Raw genomic sequence first — 15,376 nt, 5'->3', positions numbered from 1 at the left:
TTGTGGCGTGCTGACAGTCTTTGCAAATGAACTAAAAGGTTGTACCATGACCAGGCTTGAATATGCAGGTCATAGGAAGATATAATTGCTGGCACAATTTTGACACTTGATTCTTATGGGAGTAATGAAAGCTCAAGTTGAGACAAGTGTGTGCCCTTTTACATGGTCTGATGTAAAATTCAGATCGGGAAATGTTTATGAATCCTTTGTATGGATACTATGTGAAGGTGCATACAGTACTATGGTTGGTGAACCCAATCTTAAAATTTCAGTGGGTGGAAAGGAGGCAGGGGTAGTTCTGTATGGTGAGGTGAATAAAGCAACAATGCATGGATTTTGACATAAGCCCAGATTACCTTTCATCCTGGTGGATTAATAGGGTAGTTTCAGACAAACTTGACAATTTAGGGCTACAGTCATGTGTAAATTGTTGGGCAATGGTATTTCTAGTATTCTGTAGGAATTGTTTGACTAGGTTGTCAGTATTCCTGTCCTTTTCAAATTTAGGCTAGTCATGTTTAGAGGGTATTACAGTGTGATCTCTACTTTCTGTACGCAAGACTAAGGCCTATATTAGGTAGTTCCATGTCTATTACCACGTCATCCCAATGAATGAAGCAACCTTTAAACAACATAGATTCTGTGATTGAAGTCTATTCCACTTGACCTTTATTGGTAAGCAAGCCTAAATTTGTCAAATTTAAATCCATTAATGCAAGTCCTGCTCTGTTGTCTTGCTGTGATGACCTTGTTAAAGCCCTTGATCCACTTTCATTGAAACCCACTGTTAGTGCAAGTTAACATGCTGAAGTTTGTCTTCGGGCTTCCCATTTTAGTGTCATCGGCAAACTTGCTAACATCACTGATAATCCCATTGTCAAAGTTGTTGATAGAGGTTGGTATGGACTGCTTTTACCAGCACTTCCATCTTGAGGGAGATGCTCTTGCTATTAGCGACACTGCTTCTGTCCCAGGGCAGTGGACAAGGTGCAGGGATGACCCGTCATTCAGGAGGTGCTAAGATAAGAGGGAGGGGTGTGGAGTGTATTCAGGGATGGGAATGATTTTATGCCTTTTTCTTTTTGGCTACCCCTCTTGTAAGGGGGAAAAAGCCTTGGTATATGTGTGTATGTAAGTTGAGGGTAGATAGTCCTGTTTTCCATAAGTTGTGGAGGAACATGATTGTACATTTGATGAGACTTTGGGGAGATTCGTCTTTATTTTTGATGAGGGGAATGGTTATTTCTAGGGCAGGGAGTCTACTGGTGTGGTGTGGTTGATGTATTCCCAGTGTCTTCCATGGTTTCTACTAGAAAGTATCTGAATGGGAGGGTTGTAGGACTTGGGGGTGGATAAGGGGAGAGGGTGAATTGTTATGGGTGAGATATGTAGTAGATTGTAAAGTGTGGCACAGGTACTGATGATTTGTCACCAAGGATTTAGTGTTGCTTGAATTGGGCAGACTAGCAGTGTTATGAGGTGAGCTTTGCATTGGCAAATGCAAGGTTCATTTCCTGTCATGGTACAGTATGCAAGATTGGGATGTCCTGTTCTTAGGCATACTAATGCAGTTTCAAAACTTGCATTGATATGAGGACAGCCCAAGATGTAGTTAGGGTTTAGATGGTTTGTAGAATGTTGCTTCCATCATCCTTGCCACTTGTCTAGAATTGTTTATTAAATAAGTAGGTAATACTGTTGCTGGAAGAGGAGTGGAAGCATGAAAAGGAGTGCATGCTGCCTTTAGTTTTTTAATTGCTAGGGATGCCCATGTGAGATGGCACCCAGTAGAAGCATACAGATTTGAAGTAGATTTAGGATGTCAAAGTAGGCATAGCTCCTTATAGGTACAGTTTATGTAGTGGCCATTGTTTGTGGGTTGTGTATTCTTTCTCCAAATAAAATTATAGATGTATGTTCTCAAATGCAGTGTGAATTATTGTATGCAGTGGAATATCTGTAATTCTGTTTCAGAATCCTGTTTGAAAGGTGAGAAGTGTTATCTGCTGTGAGTTGGAATGCAGCCATACATTCTAGGAGTTTCTACAGACAATGTATATGTGCAATGGGACCTTTCGCAGATTCCTATTAGCGCTAGAATTTTCAATTCTAGGATTTCACGAGGAAAAGGGGTGACTTGGCTAATTTGGAAACCGATATTTAAAAAAAAATATGACAAATTGCTGCATAAGTGTATTTAAAATTAAAAACATGACTCTTAATGTTATAATTTTTACTGGTGTGTGATAAGGCTTTAATTTAATTATAAGATAAAACTAAAAATAGGTAATTATTTTTACTGAAGTAAGTATACATACATATACCAAGGCTTTTTCCCCCTTACAAGGGAGGTAGCCAAAAAGGAAAAGGCATAAAATCATTTCCACCCATTCCATCCCTGAATACACTCCACACCCCTCCACCCTCCCTCTTATCTTAGCACCTCCTGGATGACGGGTCATCCCTGCACCTTGTCCACTGCCCTGGGTCAGAAGCAGTGTCGCAAGACACAGCACATCCACAGCAAGGCCACTTCATTAAATCGGCGACCCCCCCCCTCTCCATCCCCCCATTGCATAAAAGAAGACGGGGGAGAAATATGAGCAGTAAAAATAAGAGAATGTTGATTTCGGTTTGTGCATTTTATCTGAATGTTGAAAAATAGTGGATATCACTGTCACGTCCTGTATATGAAGATAATCAGTGAGATAGAAGATAACAGTGGTGGCAGACGTACGAGTATACTGAAGTGAGCGACGTTTGTGTTAACAATTGCCTTAGATCTGCTGGGAGCTATTTTCAAACAAATATGACTAATTTTACGTGTGCCGTGGCAGACTGCACATCAGATTCAAGAAGCCGAGGGTTAGTAATTGTACCGGAAAAATTAAGTCTGATGCAAAATTATATTTTCTATACATTACATGGATTTGCCTATTGCTTGGTGCATTCAAATGAAAGTATAAATCAGTATATGTCCATTGAAGTTGGTAGAAAATGACAAATTGCTTGGCTTGTTACAATTATAGGCTGTTTTACAAATATCTAATTATAAATAGAGGCTCAAACAATGCTATATACCGTTTACAATCATGAAATTAATTGACTTAAATTTCAGACACTAATGTACAATGATACACCTCCGTAAGCTTATAATACATACATATACCAAGGCTTTTTCCCCCTTCCAAGGGAGGTAGCCAAAAAGGGAAAGGCATAAAAACACTCCCACCCATTTCATCCCTAAATACACTCCACACCCCTCCCACCCTTCCTCTCATCTGAGCACCTCCTGGATGACGGGTCATCGCTGCACCCTGCCCACCGCCCTGGGTCAGAAGCAGTGTCGCAAGGCACAGTACATCCACAGCAAGGCCGCTTCATTTAATCAGCGACCCCCCCTCTCCGTCCCCCTTTGCATATAAGGCGAGGATGGGGAGAAATCCCTTCGGGCTGCGTCAAAATTTACTCACACATACTACCCCACCCCCCGCCCATTCCTCCTCATGCAGTCACAACATCATCCATATACAACCATTCTCCACTCACCTCTGTCTTCCGTCCTCTCCCTTCCTCAACAGACATTCCCCTCTTCCCCAAAGCCCTCTTCACCCCATCCATCCACCTCATCCTAGGACGTCCCCTCATGTTCACTCCCTCCACATCTGCCTTCCATACCTCTTTTACTAGTCTTTCTTCACTCATTCTTTCCATGTGTCCAAACCATCCTAATATTCTTTCATCAACCCTATCTCCCAAATCCTTTTTCACCCCTGTTCTCCTCCTCACCTCCTCATTTCTCACTCTATCTAGCCTAGTAACCCCCACCATACTTCTCAGACACCTCATCTCAAACACATTCAAACTACTCCTCTCTTCTTCTCTTATGTTCCACGTTTCTGCCCCATACAGTGCTGTTGGCACAATCACTCCTTCATACAGTCTCCTCTTCGCATCCATTCCCAAATGTCTATTCCTCATTACACTCTTTAAACCACCAAGGCATTTGCTCGCTTCTCTCAATCTACATTCTACCTCCACCTTCACTCCACCTTTTCCTGCTACACTTGCACCCAAATATCTAAAACTATCCACTTCCTCCAGTCGCTCTCCCTTAATGTTCACTTCCAGTCTACTGCCACTTTCACCCCTTGTACATCTCATCACCTTACTTTTACCCACATTTATCTTCAGCTTTCTTCTATCACATACTCTCCCAAACTCTGCCACCAGCTTCCTCAATCCCTCCTCTGACCCTGCCACAAGCGCAGTGTCGTCCGCAAACAACAGCTGGCTCACCTCCCACTTTTCTCCATTTTCTTTAACCATCTCCAATCCCTGACTCACTACCCTAGCATTCACCTCTCGCACCACCCCATCCATGTATAAGTTGAAAAGCCAGGGCGACATAACGCATCCTTGACGAAGTCCCACCTTTACTTCAAACCACTCACTCTCCATTTCTAATCCTAACACATGCTCTACTACTCTCATAAAAACTCTTGACAGCTCCCAAAAGCTTTCCTCCTATCCCATAAATCTGCATAACCTCCCACAGTGCCTTTCTGTCTACCCTATCATAAGCCTTTTCCAGATCCATAAAAGCCCAAAAAACATCCTTCCCCTTTCCTATAGCTTTCTCACATATGTCTTACCACAAAGATCTGATCTACACAACCTCTACCCGTCCTAAATCCACACTGTTCCTCACCAATTACTCCTTCTGTTCCTCTCCTAATCCTCTCAATTAAGATCCTCCCATACGCCTTCCCTACTACACTCAACAGGCTAATCCCTCTTAGCAAAGCTTATAATACTTGCCCAAAAAAGTATTTATTTTCCGGCAAGAATTACAAAATCTGGCGGTGTCTAGTATCAAATCGCTCACTGCGAAAGGTCCCGTTAGTAGCTATTTGGAGAGTCTTCTATTCCAGGGTTAGGTGTGCATGTGGGGGGGGGGGGGTTAATTGCAATTCTAGGTAAATGGGAAGATTCCTTCAATCTATATTCTATCAAAGGTTAGATATTGCAGTCGAGTGCAGGTATCATATCTGGGCCTCAGGCAGTTTGCTTGCAGTTGGAAAGGGAAGTGTGATATTCCGCTAATGTGAATGGAGAACTGGTTGTCAATGTTGTAGTCTGATTGCTTGTGATTCAAGGGTAGTTCTTTGGGATATGATCCATGATTTGTAACTAAATGTTAGGAATAGTGTTAACTATAGTATAATCTATTTATACCTAGTGCTTTTTTCCTCCATATTAGGGAAGTAGACAAGTCAAAAGGCACACATGTACTCCCATCCACCACCCTTGCCTCCTTCTCATCTTAGCTCCATGTGGATGAAGGGTCCTCTTGGGGGTCAGAAGCAATGGAAGCAAGGCAGTGTACATCCAGACACGGGTGTGTCAGTCAAATCGGCCATCTTGAGTCCACTACTGAACAAAGGCCTCTTTCATAGCATTTCATGATTCACACAAACATGTCACTTCTGCAAACTTTTCTATCTTGTCTCCACCTGTTAGGTCTCCCTCTTCCACACTTCCCATCTTACAGCATCCACTTGGTAACATACTTGCTCCATTGTTCATCAGACATTTGTGCTAACTTACCTATCCAATTCCACTTCCTCTTTACTCCCTCCTCAATATCTTTCACTCAAGTCTGCTGTCTCACCCAACTTGCTCTTTCAGTCTAAATGTTATTCCCATCATTGATCTTTCCATTCTCCTCTGTGCATTCCTTAGTTTTGTGTCTCATTTTATTACACTTGTCAAACACTTTCCAACCAACTATAATACTCCTTTTTATTTCATTATCATGATTTTTTATCACTTTCACCATCTGGCCTAAATAATTGTACTCTTCAACTTCTCAAGACCCTCACCATTGATTATACTCTTTACTTTCAACTTTAGTGCTGAACATTACATATACCAAAGGCTTTTTACCCCTTACATGGGGGGTAGCCAAAAAGAAAAAGGCATAGAAATCACTCCCACCCATTCCATTCCCTACATATTCCACTCCCCTCCAACTTCCTCCCTCCCTCTTATCTTGGCACCTTATCTTGGTTTTACATGTATTCATTTTTATACCTACTTTGAGACTTTCCTTGTTCAGATCACTTGGCATATCTTGCAAGTTTTTCTGAAATAAGAATAGTGTCGTCCACAAGTCTTGGGTGATTAGAATATTTGCCTTTAATCTTCAAACCTGTCTCTTCCCAACTCAGCCTTCTGAAAATCTCTTCCAAGTAAGCTGTAAATAATTTAGGTAAAATTGTATTGCCATGCTGCTCCTTTCTCAATCTTTTCTGTATTTTAATGAATTACAGCGGTACCTTCCACATAAATCTTTTCTAGAACTGTATAAGTTTACACCCTGGTTGCATAGCAAGTTTAGTGTTGCTATTTGTTCTACAGTCAAAGGTCTTCTCATAATCTACAAAAGCTAAGCAAAGAGGCATATTGCAACGTCTTTTTCTCAGGTGGGTGTTGGGTAGGATTGGATATCTGTTCATTCCAGTTAGGTCTGGTGGTGGCACTTGGAGATGTAGGAGGTTTGCATATGGCTAGTACCGAGATGGGGTGGATCTCGGTTTATACTTTTAATTTTCAGTATATTATGGATGGGGAAGATATATTTCTGAATTTGATAAGAGCAATTTCCTTGTTATTGGGGTGAGTAGTTTACTGGTGTGGTATGGTTGATGTAATCCATTACATCTGTGGTTTCACTGGGGGAATTTGATCTGGGATTGGAAGAATGGGTTTGTGGGTGAGAGTTGTATAGGATGCTCTTGTACTTGTTCATTAGATTAATAGTTATCTAGAGTTTCACTAAGTAGGAAACCCGCAGTGGCTGGCAGTGTTCCTCAGCACCTCCCCCAGATCTCTCCGGGAAGAAACTTTGGACTGTTCGTGTTGTATTAATGTGGGATTGTCATTGGCTGAAAAGGGTAGGAGGAGAGGAGTATTTGCCAGCTGTCTGTTCTCCTTGTGTGAAAACATGCAAGAAATACAGCCAAATGGGTAGTACAAGATTTTGGGACCAGTCCAGGGACATAATCTTCACCTGATGGAGATGAGGGGGTTGATGGATTTTGAAATTTGGTTTTACTGTCTTGCAGGTACCTATTGATCCAACTTTTCTTTGGGTAGGAGGACTGGGTGTTCAGGTGGGTGGGGAAGGTGATAAATGTGTTGGTGGACAGTGTGTGACTTGTGGTCTGATCATCCTAGGTTGTGCTAGTTTTTGTGCTTTCCTGAAACATGTATTCAGAGTCCCTGTCACCATGAATTTACTTTACATATTGGTATATTGTATAACCAGAGGATGATGCAGGGTTGTCTTGCTTTCGGTTTTTACATATGGCCAGAGGCTGAGCATTGCACAGGTACACCTAAAGAGCAACATTGTTGTCTGGTGTGTCCAAAGAACTAGCAATTATAGAAATAATGTGGTTGTGGATATCTTGACTTCATATCTTATGTAACTTGGTGAGGTAAATTGGAAGCTGTAATTGATTGAAAGTCGCTATATCTATATACCAAGGGCTGCTTCCCCTTTTATAAGGGAGATAACCAAGTCAGACATGCACCCATTCCCACCCTACTATAACCGTTGCCCAGACCCACGGAGTGAGGTGTTTTAAAACAACACACACTGTTTAGCGGTAGGAATATTGCGCTATGCATGAAAGTATCCTATGGTAAGGAGTACCGAAGAGTTTGTATCAGGGAAAAATTAATTTTCCTGCAAAAATTACATTTCATTATTTCCATCGTTTCTTCAGTCTGATATAAATGTGGAATGTGGGACACTCCCATGCTGAAGTTAAAAGTTCTATGTTGTGGTGTTGAGCTGGGATGGTTACCAAGGTGGTTAGGGCTTTTGCTTTTTCATATTTGGGTATTTATTATTGTTAGGATCTCTCTTTGAGGCCACATCATGTGGAGTTTCATATTGGTCTTCAAATTCATTGTATACTCTCATGGAGGAATTTCTTTGTTAGATTCATTTTTGGTAGATTTCTGGATCAAGAGTCTTGGGTATTCTAAGTCAGTCCACTTTGTCTTGGTATGGGCAGAATTGGTTAGCAAACCTGTACAGGCTCAGATATGCAATATGTCTTGGTATTGGATTCAGTTATTGTGATGCTTGGGTCTGCTGATAATGTATACAGTGGCAGGTTTACCCCTTGTGGAGAGTGTGGTTAGTTGCTCAAGTATTACCATTGTAGATTGATGTTGTCATTCCCTAGACTGTCTGGCTGAGCAGATTGTACTTGAGTTTAGGGGCAGGCATCTTTACTTCTCTCATTGGGAGGTGGGGCAGAGTGCAACGGAAGGACTTCAGTTTTGGGAAGGCTGTTACTCCTTCCTTGATTAGTTATTTTCCCCTGCATTATAAGTGGCCACATGATAGGGGGTGGTTGTTGTTGTTCCCTAGACGGTCTGTCCGAGCAGTCCTGTCTCCCCAAGGAATGCCACAGCCGAAACTGGGTTTTCCCACAAATCCTTTATAGAGTGTATGTTGTGTTGTTTGCGTGCATGATTGTGTATAATGCAGTCTTCCATTATGTGTTGTATGGTATGGGGTGAAGTGTTACATTCTGGGCAGCTGTTCACAATGTGGACATCCAGCCTCTTCTGGTAGCTTAGAAGTGCTGGGTGGTGGCTGCACTGCAGTCTGGCCAGGTAGACTCTGTCCTTTTGTGGGAGAGAGGATTCAGAAGGGTGGATATCAGGGGGTCTGGCATGCAGCAGTGTGTTGTCTTTCAGTGTGTTAATGGAGCGGTGAGTGATATGATTATGAATATGTTTCCGAAGGCTGGTATTTGGTGGTTGTGGAGGTCTTTTGGTGTTGTTTTAATGTTTCTTGGTGTGTGTGGGTGTTCTGCTATGTAGTGTAGCAGGTGTGATGTGTTTGTGGTGGCTGCGGCAAGTGTTTGTGTGCCTCTCATGTCGAGGTGGTCCTTGACTTTGAGGACTTTTGTTTCATGGTGTAAATGGTCTGTAGGTGTTGTATTTGTGCAGCCTGTAATTGTTTTTAGGGCTTTGTTTTGTATGATTTAAAGGGTGTTGTGGTGTGTCTCACTGAGATTAGGAGCCCATGCAGGACTCGCATAATTCATCACTGAGCGTATGCATTGTTTGTATATTGTATTAGTTTCTTTGTTTTGTCCAAATGTTGTTCCAGTGATTGACTTAAGTGCGTTAAGTCTGGGTGTGCATTTGTTTTTTATGTTTGTGATGTGTTGTTTGAAAGACATGGATGTATCATATGTTACACCAAGAATTTGTTCCGAAGAATACAAACTCTTCGGTACTCCTTACAATAGGATACTTTCGCGTAGCGCGAATATTTCTACTGCGAAGTTAAAATCCTCACTCTGTGGGTCTGGGCAACGCTTATCCTCAGTAAGGGGCCCCACTATAACCATTCTCTTCGCAGTAGTGAACGAGTTAACATCTCTCAAATATACATGTTTAGTTTTTATCGGTTTCCCCCTTAATGGGCCGATTCTCAGTCAAACTCCATTATTAGCGCGGCAGCGAACCGTTAATTAATCAACGGTTCTATATTTACGTATGTGCCGAAAATCAAGCAACCCGCTTCGATTGTCGCCAGCTCACTCCCAGGACGCTAAGGAGTTCGTCGTCCTTCAATTTCATCGGGGTTTCCCTACGCCGTCCTGTGTCCTGGAATTTATTAAGTGCCTTCTCCCTTTCCTGTATTATTCCCTTAAACGCCACCGGGTATCCTACCCTTCACTGTAAGTATGGAATCTGGTTCCCGTATTGTTGTCGTTCAAGATGGGTTGTGTGCCTTCGCCGAAGGGAGATACCTTTGTCTCACCCCCTTACCGCCAGCCCAAGTGGATCCTCACATTTGGTGTTTCAAGTGTATATCTCTTAAGTGTTCACCTTCATCCCCGTGTGAGACGTGCATTCAGTGAGATGATAGTCAGTGTTCCGTGTACTTTCATGTTCACAGGAAAGCACATGCAGGGGAAAAGGTGCCCAAGCATAGAAAATGGCTTCCCTCTTCACCCCCCAAAAAACAAGAGAAGGTAGACTACGGCTTCAGAGGAGACGAGCAATTCTCTCCCTCCTCCACGGCGTAGTAGACAGGAAAGTGGTACAACGTCCACCTCGAGTCATTCTCAGGCCAAGTTGTCCTTTATTCCTTTAACCAGGACGGTTAGCGTAGACGGACATGCGCCTCAGGCCACCTCTAGCTACCGTTCCTGTACGAGATTTTTCCCGGATGAGGTCGCTTGCGGCTTGCCCTCGACCCATCCCGGAAACTCGACGGTCCCTCCTCCAAAGCGTAGTAGCCAGGAAAGTGGGACAACGTCCACCTCGTCATTCTCAGGCCAAGTTGTCCTCTATTCCTTCAACCAGGACGGTTAGCGTAGACGGACATGCGCCTCAGGCCACCTCTAGCTACCGCTCCTGTACGAGAATTTTCCCGGATGAGGTCGCTTGCGGCTTGCCCCCGACCATCCCGGAACCTCGACGGTCCCTCCTCTAAACCGTAGTAGCCAGGGAAGTGGTACAACGTCCACTTCGAGTCATTCTCAGGCCAAGTTGTCCTCTATTCCTTCAACCAGGACGGTTAGCGTAGACGGACATGCGCCTCAGGCCACCTCTAGCTACCGCTCCTGTATGACATTTTTCCCGGATGAGGTCGCTTGCGGCTTGCCCCCGACCCATCCCGGAAACGACGCCGGCACGGACAAAGAACCCGGGTTCAAAGACAGAGCCCCTTAGTCTCTTCTACTCAGGAATCCCGCAGTACGCATAACACCCACCGTAGGAAGAGCCGGGTGATCAACGGTGACCTTTCCATGCCCTTTGATCACGAGGACAGAGATCAGGGACGAGGTTGCAGACGCGGTGTTTCTCGCTGACCGGACAGGCGCCAGCTACGACGGCGACGACGTCCACAGCGCCGGGGATGAGAGGGCAAGTTACCAAACTTCGCAGGATTCCCAGTCGGAATCCCCGATGGTTGTTACACCCTGCTCAGAGATCCTCTCTAAAGTTAGGAGAGCTAATCAACGTCACGTCACGTTCGAGTCTGAAATCTTCAGGACGGGCAATTCTCAAACAACAAAACCAACTCCCATGGAGTACACAGACGGTACGAGCCATGAACCAGGCCTCCGACGCACTCACAAACCGGGCAACCGAAAAACCGCGCTGGCGCTCTGTTCCAGTGGAACAGCAAAAACGCTTCTACTTCCCATCAGGGACAAACCTTAAGCAGCCTTGATCCCGGCTCGGTTACCAGAGCTTGTCAAAGCGGACGTGGATTCACTGCTCAGAAGAAACGCCATCCTTTCCGGCAGAGAATCCAGGGACCTCGTTCAGGGCCTGGCTCTCTCTCTCTCGCGGTGCACTCCTAGCTGGAACGCGTCTTGGCTTCAGTAAGGGAGTTTTTACCCGGGCTGCAACCTCCAGGCTCTATGGGAAAGCTCGAGCAGAGCTCTGAAGCATCAAGCGGCCTGCCTCTTAACGTCTTGGGCCAACATTGAGTCCCGCAGGAGAGACACCATCCTAGGAGACCCCAGTGATCCCCTCCTCAGAGAAATTTATGCTCCATTGAAGAGGGCCCCCCTTCTAACCCGCATGCTGATTCCCTACCCCTCCACTCCAAGTCGAAAAGGCAGACAGGAAAGCAACGTCCCTTTACGACTAGAGATCCTAGACGCAAACATTATAGAGGCTCCGGTCTCCCCCACAGGAATCCTAGGAATTCGCCAGCCCCCTCCGCACAAGATAGGGGGTTGCCTCTCCCCCTACTGGAGAGCATGGGAAGAGGCCGGGGCGGAAGACTGGACCTACTAAGTCATTAAGACAGGCTATTGTCTTCCCTTTCACACTGTCCCAAACCTCTCCCCCTATCCCATCCTAGTCAGCAGCTACCACCCGGACTCGGCTCGCGGGCGGGCCCTAGCGGAGGAATCCTCCGTTCTGCTCCAGAAAGGAGCTTTAGAGGAAGTCTCGACTCCGGACCCAGGGTTCTACTCAAGGCTATTCCTAGTAGAAAAGACAACAGGGGTGTGGAGACCAGTCATCTATTTGTCTCCACTCAACAAGTCCCTTTCCCTAAGTCCGTAAGGGCGTCTATCAGGGAAGGGGACTTCATGGTGTCGCTGGACCTCCAAGATGCCCATTTTCACATACCAGTGCATCCCTCCTCCAGGAAATTCCTCAGAATCGTCCACAGGGGAACACCTTCCACTTCCCCTGCCTCTGCTTCGGACTTTCCACAGCACCCCAAGTCTTCTCCAGTATGTTCAACCTCGTTTCAGCGTGGTCCCACTCCAGGGGAATTCAACTACTCCGTTACTTGGATAACTGGCTGATCCTTGCACATTCCGCCCAGCTATGCCAAGAACACCTGAGAATGGTCCTAACCTTTGTCCTGAAATTGGGCACAGTAGTCAACCCGGAAAAGTCAGATTTCTTACCAAGACAGAGAGTCACGTACCTGGGTATGGTCCTGGACTCCTCCCTAATGAAGTCCTTCCCAGTAGAAAAGGGGATCCAGAATCTCGCTTCTCTAGTTGCACAGGCACTATCGAACAGGTTCCTGCCGGCGAAACAATGCCAAATCCTCCTGGGCCATATGGCCTCCATAGAGCAATTAATCCCCAGGAGTAGACAAAGAATGCGACCGCTACCGTGGCTCCTCAAGTTTCAGTGGGCCCCGCAAGAGGGAGAACCCCTACAACACATCTCCGTCACCGAAGAAGTCAGGGATTCTCTTCCCTGGTGGAAGGCCCATGCAACCTTCTCATGGGGATGCCCCTCGGCCCATCTCCCCCCGAAGTCCTCCTGTTCTCCGATGCCTCCAAGGAGGGCTGGGGAGCCCACCTCAACGACAATCACATCAGCGGTTCCTGGTCCACAGTCGAGCGGACAGCCCATATCAATTGGCTTGAGTTGAAAGCAGTACTCCTGGCTCTCCGTCACTTCAAGGATCAAGTCTCAGGAAAAGTAGTGGGCATAATGTCGGACAATTCCTCGGTAGTAGCCTACCTGAACGAGCAAGGGGGGCACAGTCTCTCAGGAACTATGCCTTCTGATGATGGACATCCTCAACCTAGCCAAGAATCTCCAGGTGTCACTCAAAGCCCGCTACATACCGGGGAAGAGGAATGTCTGGGCGGACCACCTCGGCAGGAAGAATCAGATAATCAACACAGAATGGTCCCTCTATCGAGAGGTAGCGAACTTCATCCTCAGCAAATGGGGCTCCCCTCTAGTGGACCTTTTTGCAATGAGATGGAATCACCAACTCCCAATATATTTCGGCCCTTTCCCGGATCCTCTGGCAGCGGGAGAAGACGCTCTTCTGCAAAGTTGGGACAACCTGGACTCCTACGCTTTCCCGCCATTTCCCTTGCTCCAGAAGGTACTCCTGAGAGCAAGACACGCATCCTACCTTCGGATGACTTTGATCGCTCCTTGGTGGCCCGAAGCCCCATGGTTTCCAGACGCCCTCGAGCTAGCAGTAGAAGAGCCTCTGGCCCTTCAGGGAAGACCAGATCTTCTGCATCCACCCATCAACGGGGCTTGGCACAAGAACCCTTCAGCACTCAATCTTCACGCGTTCAGACTATGGTCCGGATCCTCCTAAAGAAGGGTTTTCCCAGAGAAGTGGCGGAGGACATGTCCGCTCCTATTCGCTCTTCCTCAGCTAACCTTTATCAAGGGAAATGCAATGCCTTTGCAAAATGGTGCCACTCCAGGAAGTTAGTCCCAGATCGAGCCACCATTCCTGAGATCGCCTCCTTCCACTTCCTCAGGAAGTCCAAGAAGATCTCCCTCTCGGCAGTACAAGGCTATAGGGCAGCTCTAAATCAGGTGTTTTCTCTGAAGGGCATGGTCCTAGCCCTTTCACCGGAAATTTCCATGCTCTTCAGGCACTTCAAAGATCATGCCCCCCCAGGGAAATCAGTTCTCCTCCGCGGGATGTGGCATTAGTCCTGAACTCTCTGAGGGGTCCCCCTTACGAACCTCTCCGAGAGGCACATCTGAAGGACCTCACCTAGAGGACAGTTTTTTTCTGCTAGCCCTGGCATCTTCCAAGAGAGTAGGGGAGTTACATGCCATCTCTTATAGAGTCGCCCATTCCAAAGGATGGAAAGAGGTCTCCTTCACTTTCATGCCTCAATTCATTGCCAAAAACCAAGATCCTGCCAAATCCGACCCTAGATTCTGGTCCTTTAGTGTTCCGTCCTTAGACGAATTTGCAGGGGGAGAATAGACTGAAACAGTTCTATGCCCGGTACGAGCCATCCGGACCTACCTCAAGAGAACCGAACATCTTCGACCAGAATTAAAGAGGTTGTTCATCTCTACTAAAGGTAGCCCATCACTAAGAATTCCATTTCTTACTGGACAATGGAAGTCATCCGCAGGGCCTGCGACATGAACCACACAGATTGCCCATGACCTGAAAGAATCTGTCAGTCAACCAGGTTCTTCAAGCAGGTATATGGAAGAGCCAGAATACGTTCACTTCCTTTTACCTCAAAGAAGTTATGCGGGAATCTTTAGGGAACTTATCTTTGGTCCCCATAGTGGCCGCCCAAGAAGTCCTGAAAATGATATACCCCTCCTCAAGAGCACACAGCCGACCCTGACAACTCATCCAGGTTCTGGCTTGGCAACTGCAGGGATAACTTTCCAAAGTCCTTCTCATACTCTTACATTCCCTTACCTCACCCGCGGGCTCTCAAGCATTCCAAGGGAATCAATTCAAGCCCTTCAGTGGTACAAAAGTGATTATAACCTGTCTGTCTCCACTCCAGGGAACAGAAAGGGGTGCACTTCAAAGTGAGGGGAATGTATAGGGGTCTGGTCAACATAGTCTTAGCACACTAGATTTTCCTTACGGCGGTTTCCCAGGCTAGATAACAACTTCCTTCCCTCCTAAGTCCGAGTCTCCTATTGTAAGGAGTACCGAAGAGTTTGTATTCTTCGGAACAAATGTAATTTTCGCAGGAAAATTAATTTTTCCCTGATACAAACCTGAGGTACTCCTTACCTTTAATGGCCCTCCTCAACCACCCCTCTAAACAGTTCCTTCTCCTTGCCTGACAAACCTTGTGCTTAATTCATACCTGGCTCAGAGAATGGTTATAGTGTGCGATGGGGCCCCTTACTGAGGATAAGCGTTGCCCAGACCCACAGAGTGAGGATTTTAATTTCGCAATAGAAATATTCGCGCTACGCGAAAGTATCCTATAGTAAGGAGTACCTCAGGTTTGTATCAGGGAAAAAATAATTTTCCTGCGAAAATTACATTTTCGGTGTGTTTGTGTGTGGTATAAGAGTGTTGTTGATATAGAGA

The sequence above is a fragment of the Oratosquilla oratoria genome, chromosome 4 (genome assembly GCF_046742065.1).
Source record: "Oratosquilla oratoria isolate Oo_2021 chromosome 4, ASM4674206v1, whole genome shotgun sequence".
Lineage (NCBI taxonomy): Eukaryota > Metazoa > Arthropoda > Malacostraca > Stomatopoda > Squillidae > Oratosquilla > Oratosquilla oratoria.
Note: the sequence above shows the minus strand (reverse complement) of the source record.